This window comes from Panthera tigris, chromosome B2, assembly GCF_018350195.1.
Source record: "Panthera tigris isolate Pti1 chromosome B2, P.tigris_Pti1_mat1.1, whole genome shotgun sequence".
In the NCBI taxonomy this organism is placed as follows: domain Eukaryota; kingdom Metazoa; phylum Chordata; class Mammalia; order Carnivora; family Felidae; genus Panthera; species Panthera tigris.
The window spans coordinates 146,328,765-146,349,899 of record NC_056664.1 but is presented as its reverse complement, the minus strand read 5'-3'; the positions used below and the strand labels follow the sequence as shown (position 1 = coordinate 146,349,899).

Genomic DNA, 21,135 nt, shown 5'->3' with positions numbered 1-21,135 from the left:
GGGGTCACCTGGCCCCCCTGGGCTTCCTGCACTCCTCTGAGCAGGACGCACCTTCGCAAACTTCTCGAAGGTTCTCCTATGTCCAAGCTCTAAGGAAACTCTTACTTGGAGTACGTGAATCATAAAATTTGGGCGTGGGAAACCGCATTCCATTTCCAGGTATTCTCATATTTAAGAGAAGTTGAAAGAATATCAAAAAGTGTTTTATTTATGAGGCTCAACACCAAAACGTCCTCATTCCCACTGAGTATCTCTCATGCTGGCATTCTCCCTCTCCTGTTTGGCCCCAGCCCCTCAGGACCTGGTGCGACACTACAGACAAGTGAAAAGTGCTTGTCCCACGAGGGTGGGCAGGGGCTGGGGGGAACCCCGGAGTGCACCTGCTTGCTTGCAGCCGATTTCTTCCCCTTTCGCCGATAGATGTCCCTGCAGCAAATGAAAGAATTTTGAAAAGAGTCCAGGGGTGTAATTAAGTGAGACAATACAGATGCCAGAACTTAAACACTGCCAGTTTTATGTAATTTAATTAATACGGTGGAGAGGGGGGAAATGCTTGTCTGTGCAGGATTTCGTGAAGTGAGGAGTGGCTGATAGAAAGGCCTGAATCTGACAGAACCTGCAGAAATAAGGAGCTGTTCCATCGATGGCTCTATTTGATCAGAAAGGACAACCACATCCAGAGTCCTGTTTATTATTTTATGTGTGACATTTCACGAGTCCGTGTAAGGTGATTATCTGTAGAAATTCCAACAGCGTGCCATTGTGACTTACAGGTGTACCTGCCTCTCCACACAACCTTCCAGGCCGTCTATTCCTTATGCCACCTGCTCCCTTTGCCGGCCGACTGGACGCCGCGAGGGGGCCTCTCCCTACACATGGGGACGGCCAGAGGAAATCGTGAACCGAAAGAATGATCTTCTCGCTTAAAATCTCCAATACGTCCATATTGTTATTCCTAGCTTTTACTTAATCTTTTATTCAGCCAGGACATTTTGATAAATATATATTCCATCTTCCTCAAAGAGGTAGTGGAGAGGGCTTTAGGTGCAGACTCCAAATCAATTTTGGTAATAACTGTGGCTGCAGCTCACGGCTCCCTGGATGAAAATCAAGGAACGCGCAAAGAGAAAGAAAGTCTGTGATCAGCAAAACACTCGGATAGGACCCTGATGTGTCAGGGGGATCCTGATTACAGCTTATGGGTTTCGAATGAGGGAAGACAATTGGAAATTTCAGAGTTCGGGGCTCTACACTTGTCTCTGTTTAAAATGTTTCCTCGTCTTGTCTTTATACTTCATGGTTCGTTCCAAAACTTCCGCCTGTAGCACGCGCTCAAGGCCGTGTTCTGTGAATGAAAAGACGGGATGATAAATAAAAACCAAGACGAATGGGAGGCTAATGAGCTTATAGGGCCACCGTCCCTTCTATGGTATCGGCCAGGTTTCTGCACTCCGGACACACCATTGTGAGATCACTTCCTGTTGGCCACCTGTCTGGTATCATCGAATACCTTCATAGTTAAATGCTATGGTCAGATTCATGGATCTTGTTCAACTACAGATTCAATAGAACCAAGATAAAATATTGGGGAAATGGGTCAGTTCTGGATAGTCCAATATACGTGGGCCAAAGCATTCAAGTGTAATTACATTAAAGCATTTCCCTCTATTTTAATTAAGGGTGTCTTAAAAATGCGCCCTTTGACCAGGTTCAGTGTGGGGAAAGTGTCAGAAAAGTTAATCACCTGGGAGGGGCAATGACCAAGCTCCGAGCAAAGTGCACTGGGTGTTGTCTCGTCTAAGCAGGTGATTTATCCACTGCTGAGGAGTAAATCCTGTGGCTTCACAGTTCTGTGCATTAGGACTCAGGCAGGGCCCAGCCTGGTATTTCTGCTGCTCTGGGAGATTCTGGCTGGGATCACAGAACTGCAGTCCCTGGGCTTCCCATGCATCACCTTGTGGGTGGGGTGGGGGCAGGCTGGCTGCGGGATCCCAGCAGAGGGCTCTGGGAGGAGCTCCAGGAGAGGCTTCGGATGGTGGCCCAGCTGTGAAAGCTACACAGCATCTTTCCAGGGCGTTCTCTCAGCCTGGACAGATTCGAGGGGAGGAAAGTCGACCCTCCTTCTCGATCAGAGGAGGGGCAAGAATTTGCAGCCGTCTACCGGCCAGCAGACTCCCTCCCCTGGCCACAAATGACTTACGTGGTCTGACGTGCAAAATACACTGACGCCTCCCAGGACCCCATAACTGCCACCCCGTGACGGCGTCAGGCTCCGGTGCGAAGAGCACGATCTTGTCATCTGTGTCCAGACTGGTGTCAGTAAGACTTCTCCCACGGGGCTCCCCAGGTAGGGAGACCCATGATTACAAAGACAAGTCGGAGGGAAGACACAGAACGCATAGGGAGGCCAGAACAGAATCACAGTAATAGACATTCCAAATCAGAAAGAGGGAAAGGGACAGTACGTACAGTGATTCTGAAATCCAGCGACGCACGTCTTCAGATTCCCTTAGCTCGCTGAGAAGGGCCTCGATCGTCTCACGGGGAGTATTTCTTCTCAGCATTTGGCTTCTCCCTTTGAACCATGGGTTTCACCCTCTGAATGACCCTTCCTTTTATAGGAAATGTTCTCTGCTTGCAACGGAGTAGCCTTCTGACTGCCCTCAGAATACGAAGGGAAAAGGGCACCTCTTTCCAGTTTGTATTGGGTCCCCTTTGGCTCAAACTGATACAGCTTCCTAAACTCTTCAGTGGGATTCCAGTGTATAAAGTCATTAACTCAATCCATTGGCCAACCATTGAGCCCACATGGTTGTCTGTTTGTTTATTTGTTTTGAGACTGAGCACTCTACCGTGGGTTGTGAGTTGGGAGCTGTGGGGAAAAGCCCTTAAGTTTCTTAGGAGAAATTTGTCCAGCCCTGGAGGAGAAACAAGCACCTCTTAAAATTTTTTGAGATCTTAACATCAGGTTCCATGTTCACGTCTTTGACCTGCCTTTAACCTGCAGGCCGTGGGTTCCTGGCAGCACATGTCTTTGATCTTTGCCTGAGTCACTGTTCATCTTGGGAAACATTTGCCTGCTAGACAAGTCAGAAATAACAATTACCTTGGGGCACCTGGGTGGCTCGGTCAGTTATGCGTCCGACTCTTGAATTCAGTTCAGGTCATGATCTCCCGGAGCATGAGATCGAGCCCACCCCCCTACTGCCATCAGGCTCCACACTGAGAGTATGGAGTCTGCTTTGGATTCTCTCCCTCCACCTCTCTCTGCCTCTACCCTGCTCATGTTCTCTCTCTCTCTTTCTCTTAAAATAAATACATAAATATATATTTTAAAAATGACAAATAATTTTATTTTCCAACCTAGCAAGACTGTAGTTGGAATATTTCTCTTGAGTTCTGCTTAAAAACCAGTTTCTTTCCAAATCCTTCTTTCCGCACACATTATCACTGAGAGCTAAACGGAGCCCGCCATTACCTCCAACCTTCTGCCCGGACTTCTCACGTCCTACCTCCTATGTTTCTGCAAACACCAGTTTGCAGAAAGTTCTGCAACCCAGAGCACAGGCCACAACTTTTCCAGGCTTCAGTGGATATCTTCTCATGGCCTTTTCAGTCTGCACCAAACTTTTCAAGACCCTGTAGGTTGCTACCAATGCCATCTGTTCTGGGTTTTTGTTACTAATATTAGAATCTGTTTCGATTCTTCTACTGACGTTTGACAAAACACTTCAAAACGCAGTTGCTTATGCAATAACAATGTATTGAACTGCCATTCTTTGTGAGACCAAAGAGTTCTGCTTTCCCTGGTGTCCTAGGGAGTGCTGGAATGACTGAAGTTTCCAGAATGTCTTCCCTCACGTGGCTGGCAATTGACATTGATCACTGGTTTCAGTTCCTCGAGGGGCTGGGGGCTGGGGGCTGGGGCTGTGCCAGTCTTCCCGGAGGGCTATGCCCTGGGGCAGCTGGTGCTGCCGTGGGGGCTGGGTTCCAGTAAGGAACATTCTAGAAGGTGGGAACAGGTGGAACATTCTAGATCTCCTAAGGCTCAGCCTCGGAACCTATGAAACATCTCTCCCACCACATCTTCTTGATTGGAACAGGTTGAGAGCAGCCTGAGATCAAAGGTGTTAAACTAGATTCCATCTTTTAGCGCAGAACTGACGAGGTCAACTTACAAAACGTAGGCACAATGGAAGATCTGGCACAGCCATCTTCTGTAACAAGCGGGGATGTTGGGAGGGGGTGATGCATTCGACACGTGAGAAGACGTGAGCTTTGGGGGGCAAAGTGCTATGGGCTGAACTGTGTTTCTCCCCAAATTCAGAACCTTCAGTAACTCAGAACGTAGCCTTATTTATGGACAGGCTCATCGCAGATACAACTGGCTAAGATGAGGTCACAGGAGGTAGAGCGGACTTTGTCCTTATAAAAAGGGGAAATTCGGACACAGACATGCACGCAGGGAGAATGCCGTGTTCAGAAGAAGACCGACATCAGAGTGGAGAAGCCCAAGTCAAGGAATGCCAAAGATCTCCATGGATGGTAAGATCTCCTTACCCCAGAAGGTAAGAGACAGGCCTGGGACAGATTCTCCCTCCCAGCCTCAGAGGGGACCGGCCAGCTCTCACCTTGATCTTGGACTTCAGGCAGCCAGAACTGTGGGAATAAACTTCTATTTAAGCCACCCAGTCTGTCACACTTTTCCTGGCAGCCACGGAAACTGACAGAAGCGGCCATGGACCCCTTGTCGAGCACCTATCCTGGTAGGTAAAACCAGAATAGCAAGATTTCCTGCAGTTGGAATCCTTTGAATTCTTCAAGGATCAGGCCAGAAGTAGCAGTTTTTGCACGGAAAGGCAAACACTGAAATGCTTTCTTTTCTGAGGCAGTTTCTGCCACTTTTTATTCCAGGCTTTCATGTAGTGTTATCAGGAACCATGTGTGTGTGTGTGTGTGTGTGTGTGTGTGTGTGTGTGTGTTTGTATAGTGTTTTCCTTCCAGATCACAAAGCACAACCATTCTCCATGACCTACAGTGGAAAGGCTTTTTTTCCTTGGAACTCCTGGTATTTCTGTTCTCATCCAGTAGAGAGAGAGACTAGGAATCAGATGTCAACTACCTCTTCCAGGCAGGAAACTCCAGAAAGCCGGCATTAGCCAAGCAGAGGCTGTTCCCACCCAGTCTCTAGGTAAACAGACAACCGTGGTCGATGTCCGTTCTGCAAAGAACAGGAAATTCTGGACCTTTTGGTTCCGGTTTCCCAGGTAGGTGCTTTGCTCGTTCACCAAGGAAGGTATGACAATGCTACCCAATACCAGGGCAGCCACCCAAACTCCAGTGTCGTTGCTGGGATACACATGAGGGATGACGAAGATTGATCTGTCTACAGAGGATTGAAATGTGAGCATCTGCTCTAATGGCACTAAAAAGAATTAGACTCATCAACTATAGTGATTCATAACGATGGCTGTGTTTGCTCTTAGAATATTAAGGAAATCAACCATCCACTTAATTGCCAAAAAGGATTTTCTTTCTTTTTTCTTTGTACCGTGCAACATCTCTCTCTCTCTCTCATTCTCTCAATATATAGATTTTTATAAAATAGATATATCCCCAAATGGGCTCGCTGGCCCAAATATAAATGCAGCAAAGAAAAATTAAAATGAGCTAATATCTTTGATTAATGCTAGTTTCTACGTCTGAACTTGGGAGCATAAATATCCCTTTATAAGTAATACTGTCTGCAAATAAGATCAAATTAAATTTCAAGGCACTTTGTTAATGAAAAGTATCGATTTTTATAGCATTTGGGTGAAACCATTGCCAATTTGCAATCTATTTGATCTCCCTTTTCGCAAGCGGTGCCTTGCCCTTGAACACACAGACGTCCTTCTCTTTCTCCTCCACTGGCTTCTCTCCTCCTCCTCCTCTTCCTCCTGTCCAAGCTGTGGGCCTCTTCTCTTTTCTCTTTACGTTCTCTTCCTTGCTGATCTAATTCATCCCTACAACGTCAGTCATCCCTGCCAGGCAGACAACTCCTCAATCATTAAGGAGAATGAGTCGAGGCATTGCGTTCCCAAGTCCTTGCCCAGAAAACCGACCCTTTCCAATCAGTCTGTTTCCAGAGTGCTTCTGTTCCAACAGCTTTAAGCGTCCCCTCCACATTTGCAAACTTTACCGCTTTTAACGGACCACAAGATCCCGGGGTCGTCCTTCCTGAAACCTCCTTCCGACTCATATGCTTTCTTATCAGAACACATCCACTGCTCGATGCTCATAAAGACTGGCCCTGCTCTGTCCCGGGCGGGAGAGTTCAGTGACTGGATGTGATATTTGGAGAGGGTGCATGAGGTGAGGCCAGGTGAAGAAGGTGGCTGGAGGGGAAGCAGACATAACCCACCCAGTATATACGACCCATCAGATCCACTCTAACAATTACTGGGGTGGCACATACCTCTGAAAGATCACGCTTCACTGTCCAGTTAAATGCTAATCATACACCAGCATGTGACCTCTCATGTTTTCTTGAAAATTCCCATTTAAATCTAGTGTTCCTACTTTGCTTCTGTAGTTTTATATTTGGTCCTTCCAGCTAGATTATAACTCCCTAAAGATAAGACGATATCTAACACCCTTAAGAGGGTCCCCATCTGTGGGACCAGCGAAGCAATAAAGATTCACCCAGAAGATACTCTAAACAGTTTCTGCTTTGATTTCATCAACCACTAGAACCTCTTAATTGATTTGCAATCATAACCAAAACAGAAATAGGACCTCAGACCAACGAGTAATGGAGGCAAGCAAAAAAGAATGAACTGGAAAGACGATCATTTGCAGCTTTTGAACCCAGTGGTTAAAGGAGTGTTCTGAAACCAGGAAACTTCTTTATGGTCAGGATAGAAAAACAAAATGTCCAGAAATAGCTCAGAATCTCCCCCTTGAGGTCCCCGGTAAGGAAATGCCCTTGGCCACATGTGACAAAAATATTGATTTACCCTCATTCCTCCTGAGCAGAACATGATTTCTAAAGAAAGCACCTTCAAAAATGGTAATTTTTATTTGAAAATAAAGTATAGAGTAACTTGCTTGACAAATAGCGATGCCCTTGAGTGCAGGGCAGGTGATGTCCAGAAACAAAGAAACAAAAAAGTTATTAATCAGCTCCAAACAGAGACTGCGTGGCCTGTGAAAAGCCTTCCTACAGAGATCGTTGTACTAAGTTACAACTTCCATTGCCTTCCCAGAGGAAAGGAAGCCTTTGAAAAAGTAGAGGTGAAAGTGAATTTCACCTTTTCTACATACTTGTTTTTTCCACCCCACACATAGATGGGATGGTCAGTTTAGCAAAATCAGTTATAGTGTCAGCATAATAATAGCCTAGTAGAAATTAATTATTGTTGGTCTACTTTGGTTGAATAATAAGAGACAGGAGCCCAGGAGGTGAAAAGTGGCTACAGCCAGAGCCTTTTCACGAAAACAGACGAAACGGGAGTGAACCAAGAGGTGGTAACCAAACCAAAGTTGCTGGGTGGTTTCTACACCTGATGGCCCTCCTGTTTCTTCTGTCTCTGCTCTGCTGGTGTCCTTGAATCCCAGATGGACCAGGGCAGTCTGGGCCTTGGGAGCGACGCCTCTAACACCTGGCTCAGCACAGATACTTTGAATGCACTTTGGAGGTCGTTTTCTGTTTTCATTCCTCAAGACCGTGAAAGATCGCTGAATAATTATGCAACGAACATGTACAACCTGGCTCTTTAAAAAACAAAAATTTACTCTGATCATTTGTTGGGCTGAGATTCCCTTTGTGGGCCCTGCAACAACCTGGAGAGGTCACTCCCCGTCCCAGAGGCTCGCTGCGTATCACAGAAGCCTGCCTGGAGGCGAACCCCACAGACTGGCCTGTCCGCGGCCTGAGGCCGGGGGACTGGATCTTCCCTTTTAAGGGTCATAAAAGCACGTTTGGGGACCCAGGCGGTTTTGACGCATAAATCCCTAGCACTGAAAGTTCAATCTTAGCCTCTTGACTCTGGAGTCGTATCAGGCCGTCTGCCACTGCCGATATTTCCAGTATAACAGAGGATGGGAGCGAGGGGGAAAGGAAGGGAGGGCAAGTGAGTTCGCACGTATGAACAAATTGGGTTTCTACTTGCATCGTGATGCTTTCCCCTCAGGGGCTAATGACTCTAACAACCAAAGACCATGCCCAGAGACGGAAACCACCACACCAGCGAATCGTGAAATCGTCCCTGGAAACAACCAATACCGGAGTCCATTCGATGCCAGCCCTCCGTGTTGTTGTTCGAATCCCTGCTCTCGAAAAAAGGAACCCACCACACCGCAGGCCACCTCACTCCCACCCAAGACAATAACTTGGCCTTCTAAAAATAGTCTTCTTACGTGGAAACAAAATCCCGCCCCCCCCCCCTTCAAATTTCACTCCTCTGTAAGATGGGAATAAAGTCTTCACGAGAACCTAAAACTTTCATGAAAACACAAAAGTAGATTTGGTGAGAAGCCAACGAGTCCATGGCTAAAGTAAACTCAAAAACGTGCTGTTTTAACTGGAAATACCGTTTGCGAGATACCTGAATAGCTCCTAATGAGGATTTGTAATTTTTTAATGGACTAGTGTCAGAAACAAAGGTGGGCAAAGGACGTGTGTCACATCACGCATGTTTTATAGGAGACTTAAATGGCCCTGCTCATGGACCAGACCCACAGATTTAGGAACGAACGATGAGGCTATTTTGACGTCTCTCACAGAAGGCTTATCAGCCAGTCCCTGTAATTTCTATTACTTTCCGTGATTTACATATTCGAATGATATTGTTTCAAACCTTGAAATTCACCTGAAAACGTGCTGTTCGTCCCGACTCCTTTAAAGGGTCTGTCTTTGCTCTCCTGGCCATGAACGCTCCCACTCAGAAGGGGCAAAGGAAAGGCTCTATAAAGATGTACCCAAGGGTCCCCACCACCAATACAAATCCCTGCAAAAACCACCTGGAAAGGGAATAAAGACAAGACGTAGGGTCTCGCAAATTTCTTTTATTCCAGCTGTCTAATTTTCATTAGTTCGGCCCAAGATTTCAGCTAAGTGTTGTCCCTTTATGGCCACTACACATTTTCAAAGCCCCGTGGAAATATGATCTGAATGAACTCTTACTGCCCTCCTTCTAAGAACATCCTGCGCTTAAAGATTCAGTCCTTTAAATATTTCCTGAAGAGCGTCACAGAGGTTTACAGCGAAGAAGTTGGAAACAGGCTTGTAAACCGGGAGGTTACCGGAAGCCGGTATTCCCAGTGTGGCCCCTGGACCAGCAGAAGCTGGATGCATGAGAGGCGTTGAATTGGAATAAACTACTCTAGACGCCTGCAGTCAGCACCTGGGGGGGGGGAGCCCCGCTGCCAGAGCTTCACCAGACCCCCCGCCCCCAAGACACTGAGGCACCCTGCGCTGGGCCACAGGCAAACTGCAAAAGGACTTTTCAAACGAAGAGGCCGGACCAGCCTTTCCCCAAAAGGCAAGAGTCAGGAAACTCACAAAATCACAAATGGAATTTCTATCGGAGCCAGCCGGCTCCAATTGAAATTTGCAAACCTCACTGCCAATTGCTGGGCTTTCAATTTAAATTCTCAGTCTTTATGATAACAAAGCTTGCTGTCCTGAGACTAATAGGATGTCGTTAACTGCCCTCCATGACAGTGTTTCACCCAGGCTTGATGGGGCAATCTGAAAACATCATTAAAGAGACAAGTTGCACCAAGAGGGTTGCCAAAGTGCGATTATCTTTGGAGATTAAATCCCCAAACACTGCGCGGCTTCTAAATGTGTGTTTCTTATTGATTTAAAAGTCCTGACTAATGGTGGACTTTCCCAAATACTGTTTTCAGATCCGCCTTTGTGTGTGTTTCCACGCACAATTTGTAAAGTGTTTTCAGAGTATCTCAAAATCTTGGGCGTTCTTAAAAACCATCGTCGGACTCAGTTCTCTTCCAAAATGAATACAGCTCTTTTCCCTGCTCACTTTGACACAAACTGAGACAAACTAATAGCAGAAGAAGGAAAAGAAGACAGAGGAGGAAAGGAGGAGAGACAGAGTAGGAGGAGAAAAGCCAAGAAGGAAGGAGTCTAGAAAGTAAGAGTACCAAGAAGGTCAAATGCACCTGAATTCCCGTAGTTTAGAGAAAAGCGCTGTGTCTTGTTTTCACAGCTTCCACACTGAGAGCTAGTTGAATACATTAGTGGTAAATGAGTAACACAGCAAGTGTTCAAAATTGGAGTCATCCTATCCATGCTGTTCTCGAATCTGCTTTTGCTTTTCAATACATGTCAGAGACATCCTTTAAGGCAGGAACTGTGTATCCACATTATCATTTTTAATCGTTACACTGTGCTCCATTTTTCGTAGGAGGCATGTATGCCCTCATTTATTTTCTAAAATCTGTAAGTGTTTTGTTGATGTAAAGCACACCGCACCACTGTGCCCGGCTACTTTGATGTACCTCTGCGCTGTCCTTGGGGAATGTCACCAGAAATTTGACCTCGGGGTCAAGTGATAGGTTACCTTTAAATTTCGATGCATGTTACCCAACATCTTTTCCGGAAGGCTTGTGATGTCCGCTCCTTCCAAGAGTAGAAAAACAAACACATTCTTCTGAAGAGTTACATTTGGTTCAGTCAGTGTTGTAAATTTTTAGCCATTGAATGAGCAAAATCATCTCCTTTCTTGTTTTTTAAACGATTCCGAATGAGAGTAGAAGATATTTTTCACCCGTTCGTAGGTCTTCTTTTGCACTCAGGTTCTTTAGTTCTTTGGTTATTAATTTGTATACTACTTTAATTAATTTATTTATACTTTTAAAATTAATTAATTTAATTAATTAATACTTTTTAAATTAATTTGTATACTACTTTAATTAATTTTTAACTACTTTAGTTATTAATTTGTATATTAATTTGTAACTCAGATTCTTTAGTTACTAATTTGTATAACTTCTTTGTTCATTGGGGCAATTATTGTTTGTTACACGTCCAAAATATTATTACGATAGTTGTCTTTCTGTTAGCTTATGGTATATTTGCTATTAGAATACTTAAAGTATTTACATATATTTTAAGTATCATTCTATTTACTTTACGGTTTCAGACTTCTGTGAGGTTTGTTTAAAGTTTTTCCCTAATTCGCATTTTCTGTCCTTTCTTTTCTTTTTTTTATTATTATGTTTTTAGGTCTAAAGATTTGACCACCTATGGTATAATTTTATTATAATGATGCTGTGGGCTTCTAGCTTCAAGAAATAAAATTTACTCTTTTGTACCAATACCATTTGTCAAATAATCGATAAAAATTTTCTGTATTTTTCTTTTGGGTATCTTTTCCCATAACTTGAAATAATATGTGTATAGCCAGGCTCTCTTTGTACAGGGAGACCAGTGGAACTGTGTCTAAAAAGCCACCTATGGTTTTCACATCAGTAGCTGTCTGAGAACCACACAGTTTTAAATAATATGTGTGTCTTAAATAACCACAAAGTATATTTTATATACACCTAGATTCCCACTATTACTTTTCTTTTTTAGAAATGGCCACATTACATTTTAAAGTTTACTTATTTGTTTTGGGGGAGGGGGGGCGGGCAGAGGACCTGAAGCCCCTAATGTGGGGCTTGAACTCACCAACCGTGAGATCATGACCTGAACCGAAGTCAGAAGCTTAACCGACTGAGCCAGCCAGGCACCCCAGAACCATCCAGATTTTATTATATTTTATTTTCCAGATGAAATTGAGAATTGCTTCACCAAGTAACAAAAAAATATCAACTGATCTTTTGATGTGGATTATATTGAATGTTCACAGTAGAACTTAGTTATCAGAGTGGTATTACATAATTTTATTTCAAAATATTCCTACTTTCTCAGGTTTTTTTAAGTTGCAGTTGTAAAGGGTATATTTTCTTCCTTAATGTTCTGTTGCTGGTAATATGTATCCAGGAAAGCTGTTGGCTTTTTAATATTAATTTTCTAACCCCCTCGCTTATGGAAATTCTACCCCTTTCTGGTAGTTTGTCAGTTGATTTCTTATTTTCCAGTTCCACAATCACGTAATCTACAAGTAAAGATAAAGAAGCCTACGGTTTCTGGCATCTGCGTTTCTTAGTTTTATTTTGCCTCTAATTGCCTTAGTTCCTTTCCTTTTTCTTGACTTTAATGAGAATGTTGCTAGTGCTAAAACTCTGTGTGCTACTGGCTTTCAATTCAGATGTGCAGTTTTTATCATATGCTAACATCGCCTGCTTTTATCATCGGAAAAGGATGATTGTTTTAAAACATGGAGTGTATTTTTTAAAAACATGGAGTAGCTGGGCACCTGGGTGGCTCCATCGGTTAAGCATGAGACTTCGGCTCAGGTCACGATCTCACCGTTCGTGGGTTGGAGCCAGCCCCACGTCGGGCTCGGTGCCGACAGCTCAGAGCCTGGAGCTGCTTCGGATTCTGTGTCTCCCTCTCTCTCTGCCCCTCCCTCACTTGCACTTTGTCTCGCTCTCAAAAATCAATAAACATTTCTTTTATTTTAAATAAGTAAATAAATAAGAAGAAAAACACGGAGTAGATACAGAATTTCATCAAATACTGTCTTGTACTTATTAGAATGAGCATATGACCTCTAAAGGGAATTTTATAAATGTGAATTCTGGTAGTGAAAGAGACAGGCTTTCTTGTAATAGCTCATATTCGATCATTTATGACCAATTTCTTCAAAAAATATTAATTAGCTGGGCCACCTGGGTGGCTCAGCTGGTTGAGCCTCCAACTTTGGCTCAGGTCATGATCTCGCACACTGTGAGTTCGAGCCCCGCGTCGGGCTCTGTGCTGACAGCTCGGAGCCTGGAGCTGCTTCGGATTCTGTGTCTCCCTCTCTTGCCCCTCCCCCACTCACACTCTGTCACTCTCTCTTAAAAATGAACATTAAAATTTTTTTTTAAATATTAATTAGGGATTTTTTATTTCATATTTTATGTGAAATTCTCTATGGTTTTCTTTTGGGTACTGATTTTGTCAAGATTTTGAATTTGATATTTTGTTGAATTTACAAAAACAAATGAGATATTTTCTCTCTGCAAACGCTTATATAGGAGATATTTATTATTTGGAAATTTGAAAAAAAAAATCACTTGGGAAACCATCTGAGAGCATAGCAGATTTTTCTGCCATCGAGGCTCCTGGGATATGTTTTTAATTTCTTGGGTATGTTCTGACTTATTTGGATTTTGTATCTCTTTTTAGGTCAATGTTGATCATTTGTATTTTCTGAAAAAGTTGTATATTTTATCCAGATTTTAGCTTAGAACTTTGTATTTACACAAAGCTTAAAATATATAACAAAAATATTTTTTAAGATTTTTAATATTAATATTATTTAATTAATATTATTTAATATTATTTTTAATCAAAAATATTTTTAATGTTTAATTATTCTTAGAGACAGAGAGAGAGAGAGAGAGAGGGCATGAGCGGGGAAGGGGCAGAGAGAGAGGGAGACACAGAACTTGAAGCAAGCTCCAGGCTCCGAGCTGTCAGCACAGAGCCCATCATGGGGCTTGAACTCACAGACTGCGAAATCATGACCTGAGCCAAAGTCAGAAGCTTAACTGACTGAGCCACCCAGGCGCCGCTCTTTGTATTAATTTCTGAGGACATTATTTTTGTGGGCTAAAGAGAAGAGCCAGAAGAGTTTGTAAACATATAATTTAGCTGACATCTTTCCCAGAAGTTCTTGTCATACTCATTTAAATTAACTCGGGGTAAGCAGATTTGACTCCATAATATGTAATCTGAATATATGCATGACCATACTAATGACATATCTCTTGGGTCTTTTAACATAAATATATGACAACGTCTCCAAAGTCATTTTAGAAAGCACTGGAGAAGCGTTCGCTTGGCTGAAAATCTAAAATTTAACAGGTGAAAACAAACATTGCTTATTTTTTCTTAATCATGCAGTCACAGACATTACTCTCATGTTTATCAAATAATGTCTAACAATTATACCCAGATAATTGGATTTTCTTTTGGCATTTGGGTAGAAGATTTGAAACATGTGCCTATGAAAATAATTGTGGAGTTTTTTTTAATACAGGATTTAGCCTTAATTATGTACATATATTTACATCGGCCTTATTACTGCCAACGACACAGGAGCCCTCTCATGTCTACCTGGGCAGAAAGACACAGAACAAAGAGCAGAAGATTAGCCCATGATTTTTCACTCTGCACTTCAAGGCGGAATTACCCACTTAGCAGGCAATAGGGCACCTTATGTTTTATATAATCTCTAGTCATTATGTTGATATATATACCTATGCTTCAAACATGTAAAATATGTACCTAACCGCACAGGGCATCAAAGAGAGATATTTGCCAGGCTTTTGGCAAATGTTGAAGCAAAGACTTTCCCAAGGACCCGGTCAGCTTTCCACATCTTCTCTCCCAAGTTTTTTCCAACCTCCCCCCCCCCACCGCCCCCCAACGTATGCCAAATTTAAGAAAATGAGCAAATTGATGTCTTATTTCTGTCTTTGCATGTTGGGACTGAAATAGGCAGACGTTAATAGCAGCATTAATTTGCTATGCTCTGGGAGGGTCATGTAAATGCATCTGCTGTGCAAAGCCCACGGCAATGAGGTCAAGAGCGTTCTAGTGAGAACGACAGTGAGAAGAGTGGCTGGCTATCGTCTGTGCTCCCCCCCCACCCAGGTGACCTGCCCGGTCACAACAGCCAGCAAGTGTTGTTCTTACCCTGCTCTGACCCTCGGGTAGCAGACCAACCCACTAGCTCGTGTGCCGGCTCTACATGTGGAGGAGATACCCCTACCTCATGGAGATGGGGGGCTCTAAGTTATAGGAGCTATAGAAAAGATGCTTGAAGTCTTGGATTGAAGCAAAGCCTAGAAGTCAGTTGAATGGTGTTTTAATGCTGGCCTTACGTATGCATTCCATCAAGGCCAGAAGCAGTTATGTGCCGAAGCGGGTCCCCTCTAAGCGATGTCAGCAGTGTAATGAATTGAAATCCGTGAAACCGTGTATACACATTTCGCCTTTTTTCTTTCTGACTCCTCCGTTGGGTTTCGAAATCCGCGGAGTGTGCATGCACTGAGAATATCGATGAATGCAGAAATCCACACTTTCCTGTTGTCTAATTTCCCGAGTGGGTTCGTCAAGATGGGCACGGAGATTTCACATGCAAAAATGAAACTGTACACGTGTCTCTTCTGAGGAGTTTTATCCGCAGGACCGAGTTTCCCCTTACGTTTATAGGATGTTTTATAATGTACAAAACGTGGTGACGCGGAGAGAGCGCTGTTCCGCGTCCGTGCGTGTGCAAGTTCTGATTCCCTCTGGGGCTGCCCAAGACCTCCTAGCCAAGTAGATGGGAAGCTGGAGAAAACCAGAGGCTTTCGGAACTGCAAATTCATGCCTCGTTCCATCCAACCGCATGATCTTCCCTGGCCTGAATGCCCATATCCGTAAAAGCTCCCCAAAGAGCCTCTCAGCACTGCAGGAAAGCGTAATCTATACCCCCTCTCTTTTCATCTTGTGTAACACTCTTCTTTAAATACCAAGGTATTAACAGATAAACCATGTGGAAATGGGTAAGTAGATGAGTTGTTTTTTTTGGAATGCATTACACGATGGATTGGAATGGATTAACATTTCATCACCCCTCCTCCCCCGCCAACCCCCAAGCCCTCGTGTTATTTTTACCATTTTGTTTAAGCCAAGAGGATATGCTTACGTGACTTATGTTCTTTGGCTATGAAATCCATTTGTTTTATCCATTATACTTTCAGAATGATTGATGCAGTGCAAATACATAAGAAAAACTAGTAATTACACAGGAAAAAAAAAAAAAATCCCCAGACTCGTTACGGCTAACTTGAAGTGGAATTTGGGGCTCCCGTTTCAACAGTTTTACTCCTACATTCTTTGATTAACATGTTTGAGGCCCCAGGGTTCTTCCAAGATCCACTGGCTGGCCACACTGCAGGCTCACCCTTGAATAAGGCCTTCTGTGCTCTGCTGAGCTCCACACTGACTTCCCGCCCCTGGATTTTCTTTGAATAAGTGATGTGTTGGGAAAGGTGGTTGGAGAGGGATTATCCTTAGGAGCCCTTTAGGCAAAATGACTTCTCCAGTGTGTCCAAGAAACAGCGTGGACAGTTATCTCCAGTACCTCTGGAATAAAGATAGTGCGAAGAAATCCGTGAGCATCACACTGCTGAATAGATGTGCATTTTTGTTTTAGATTTTCAGAAATCGTTTTCATGTTTGGCAGTGAGAGAAAACAGCTGTTGTCATTACCTTTCAGTGCTTTCTTTAAAAAATGTTTTTTAACGTTTATTTATTTTTGAGAGAGAGACACAGCGTGAGCAGAGGAGGGGCAGAGAGAGGGAGACACAGAATCCGAAGCAGGCTCCAGGCTCCGAGCTGTCAGCACAGAGCCCGATGCAGGGCTTGAACTCACGGACCGCGAGATCATGACCTGAGCCGAAGTCGGATGCTTAACCGACTGAGCCCCCCAGGCACACCATTCAGTGCTTTGTTTTTAAAATCACTCCCAAAGACTAATGATTCATGCAAGTGAAAATGTCTTTTTTCCTAAGACAGAACAAACGTGGAGGGTAGCAAACATATTCTGATTTATTACTAATGAGAAACTAATGTTAAGTAAACTCTCCATTTTCAGACAATATTGCATGGAGAAATTAATTCACCCACATGTAGCTGGAAGGGTGCAGAATGATTTTAAGTGACTCGTGTTGGGGCCTAAGTCTCTCAGTCTGTGTCCCAGAAGCCATCCTGTAGCAGGAAGAAAAGACAAATAAACGAGATTCGACATCCCCATTATGATCACCTAATGTCCTTTCTTTGTGGTTTCCTGGCTCCTAACGCCTGGCAAGTAAATAGCTCCCAGAGTGGAAGGAACATTCCTAGCTAATTCTCTATGCCATTCCCCAAACGGTTCTGCCATCCCGACCTGCTTTTTCCCTTACGCCCATTCCGTATACACGAGTGCTACGGTTAGATCCTTGTTTTAAATTTTTTGTTTTGGAGGATATCCTGAATTTCTGAAGGGAAATTCCCAAACTTCCACACGGCTGTGTTTTGGAGCCCAAATCCACCCTTCATAGCTACTCGGCCAGGGGGGTGGGAGTGAAGACAGGGACCTAGGGAGTCACAGCGCTAACAAGGGAGGTCGAGGACTCTTTCCTGCTTTGGCACCGTTAGGTTATTTCTCTCGAAGTTCACTTTACTTTAGGCCTACCCACATGCCTTGAGAAAAGTACTTCCGACTTCTAAAATTCTTGAGAAACCACTCCCAACATAAGAAAGCCGTCTTCCTCCCTAAGTGCAATTTGCTTTCAAGTGTTTCATCGTTTGGTAGACGATCACTCCATTTGCCATTTGTCTTGTCTGTAGTTAATTTCACGTATCTGGGAAAGTTGTGTATTTCGGGAAGCGCTCACACATCCATCTCTAAGGCAGCCGAGGAGGGAAGGAAATCACCTGTGTCTATAAATACAGCTTCTGTGGCTGTCACAGTTTCAGCAACAAGACAAGAGGAAAATAATTCCTTTTTATTCCTGCCGGAAGAGTCGCAAGGCTTGAGCATTTCTTTAGGAACACTGTAATCAGCCGCAGTGGCTGTCCTTGTCCCCAAACATTGGGTCTCCATGGCACCGGGGAATGAAAGCACCATGGCACCGATCCTTCAAGAGTGACAAGAGGGCTGCTTCGAGTTCTTTAAGAGAAAGAGCTCCGCTGTCTCTTTCCCTCTTACCCCAAAAGCTGGGGAGGCAGAGGGATTGAAAGTCAGGACATGGTTAATTGGTAGAAACCAAAGATCCCAGGTACTATCTCCATTGCTGTCGTTAAAATATAAGAAGCAGAGTTATGTGCTCACAAAAGCATTAGCCTCCGGCCTTGAATTTGCAAAGGCGCTAAAATGAGAGGTTACTGCTTTACTGCCATTGATCCGGTGTGTGGCTGAGATTCAGAGTTATTGCCGGATTTATTATATAAGGGGTAAACTCACTAGTAGCCAGATCGAGAGAGCTCTCTTGCACTAATGTAGCATTTATGACCTGTCACAAATATACTTGGTTCGTCTTTTAATGCTTCCCCTGGAAATGTAACTTCCCATTAAAAAATTTATTAATCTTACTATGTAGTAAGATCGCTGAAACGGAACAAATACGAAGTCTGCGTAAAATGCTGTGAGTCGTCTCCTGCGAAGTATGTTAGACATTGCTAACGTTTTCCCCGTCAGCTGTCTCTACAATCGGGTAGGTTTGTCGCGTCTGCTTATGAGGGTGACTACCTGTCCCCCTGGTAACCTTCTCTTGCAATTGACCGGTATTTAGACTGCAATAAAACAAATGCTACCACGTATTAAGTGTGGGGGCGCAGGAGGAGGCAGGAGGGCTCATTTAACTTGAAAACCAAAGGAAGGAACCCCATCCGTGGCCCTATCGAGGCCTCAAAGGCTGCAAAACATAACGCAAGTGCTCGATGGCAAGCAAATGTAAATATTACGCAGCGATTTAAAATGAATACAACGAAATCTCTTCTCAGTTAACCCGAGGAGGTTTTTAAAGGTGTTATTATCTGAGTGAGAAACGTGACGCGCTGGGAAGGAGTTGTGATGCGTCACCTTTCAGTGGGGGCACCGATCTTCACCGTGGATGTGTTTGCACGCCTGCATGTGAGGGTGCGAGCAGAGACAGGTGGTCACGTGGCACCCTGGGCAGGGAGCTGAGTGAAGAGACCAAGAAACACAGAGAAAAGACGCAAGAAGAAGAAGGCACAGAGGACCAAGGAACCTACAGGATACAGTACGATTTGTGTACGATCGTGGATGCATGCACATCGGCACAAATGGATGTGTGAAAACGTAGATCAGAGATAGTAGTGGCAGCTGTCATAAGGTGGTAAATAGGTGATGTTCCTTTTTTTGGTACATTTCGAGATTTTTTACCTGAGTATGCATTCTGTGTTGTAAAAATGACATTCTTTCAATGCGCTGAAAATAATATAATAAATATTCCCTTTAAGCAAAATCCTGTTGAGGGAGCACCTTTATAGATGTAATACATGATCAAATATGTGAAAATTGAAAACGGTTCTCTAACCCCAAATATCCGCATCGTTAGCAAAAATCTGTAGACGTCTTCAAACTAGTTTAGCATAAAGGCTTTTCCTTGAAATATACCTGAAGTATGTACTTAATTTCTGAATATTTTGGTCATTAAGAGAAGGTCAAACTGCTGTTTCAACAAAATAAAACTACGTAAGAAGGAATAGGTGTTTGTGTATATACATGGGTTTTGTAAAAGCAGCAAAATCCACACATTCACAGAGAAGCATACATATGTGAGTGCACACACACGTGCATGACAATGCTGGGACACGTGCACACACACACACAGGCAGGAGAACACTGGACACGTGCACACACACACACACAGGAAGGAAAACACTGGGACACGTGCACACACACAGGCAGGAAAACACTGGACACGTGCACACACACACACACAGGCAGGAGAACACTGGACACGTGCACACACACACACACACAGGAAGGAAAACACTGGACACGTGCACACACACACACAGGCAGGAGAACACTGGACACGTGCACACACACACACACAGGAAGGAAAACACTGGGACACATGCACACACACAGGCAGGAGAACACTGGACACGTGCACACACACACACACAGGAAGGAAAACACTGGGACACGTGCACACACACAGGCAGGAGAACACTGGGACACGTGCACACACACAGGCAGGAGAACACTGGGACACGTGCGCACACACACACACAAGAAGGAAAACACAGGGACACGTGCACACACACAGGCAGGAAAACACTGGACACGTGCACACACACACACAGGCAGGAGAACACTGGACACGTGCACACACACACACACACAGGAAGGAAAACACTGGGACACATGCACACACACAGGCAGGAAAACACTGGACACGTGCACACACACACACACAGGCAGGAGAACACTGGACACGTGCACACACACACACAGGCAGGAGAACACTGGACACGTGCACACACACACACACAGGAAGGAAAACACTGGGACACATGCACACACACAGGCAGGAAAACACTGGACACATGCACACACACACACACAGGCAGGAGAACACTGGGACACATGCACACACACACACACAGGAAGGAAAACACTGGGACACGTGCACACACACAGGCAGGAGAACACTGGACACGTGCACACACACACACAGGCAGGAGAACACTGGACACGTGCACACACACACACACAGGAAGGAAAACACTGGGACACATGCACACACACAGGCAGGAAAACACTGGACACGTGCACACACACACACACAGGCAGGAGAACACTGGGACACATGCACACACACACACACAGGAAGGAAAACACTGGGACACGTGCACACACACAGGCAGGAGAACACTGGGACACGTGCACACACACAGGCAGGAGAACACTGGGACACATGCACACACACACACACAGGAAGGAAAACACTGGGACACGTGCACACACACAGGCAGGAGAACACTGGGACACGTGCACACACACAGGCAGGAGAACACTGGGACACATGCACACACACAGGCAGGAGAACACTGGGACACGTGCGCACACACAGGCAGGAGAACACTGGGACACGTGCGCACACACACACACAGGAAGGAAAACACTGGGACATGTGCACACACACAGGCAGGAGAACACTGGGACATGTAAAGAGACACAGGCAGGAAAACACTGGGACACATGCACACACACAAGCATGCTTATCCAGACACACATGCAAATGCAGGCACATGTACACACTCATACTGCACACAAGAACATGTCTACACACATGTGTACATGTGTGCACAAAAATACAGTCATTCACGCAGACATATATACGCGCACACACAGAGGCACACACATCTGCAGGCATATGTACGTGCTTACGTGTGTGTGTGCATGAGAAACACTGGGCCCAAACCTAGGACGAGACCCTAAACCTTCATATCCCAGATGTGTT

General features: G+C 44.4%; 1 long non-coding RNA gene across 1 annotated transcript; it reads left to right on the top strand.

The window, feature by feature from the left end:
• The first annotated feature begins 3,989 nt into the window (after positions 1-3,989).
• On the top strand, positions 3,990-8,447 carry LOC122238457. The gene is made up of 3 exons (XR_006217389.1): positions 3,990-4,766; positions 5,089-5,267; positions 8,175-8,447. It is a non-coding gene; the product is annotated as an uncharacterized LOC122238457 (long non-coding RNA).
• Positions 8,448-21,135: the final 12,688 nt, after the last annotated feature.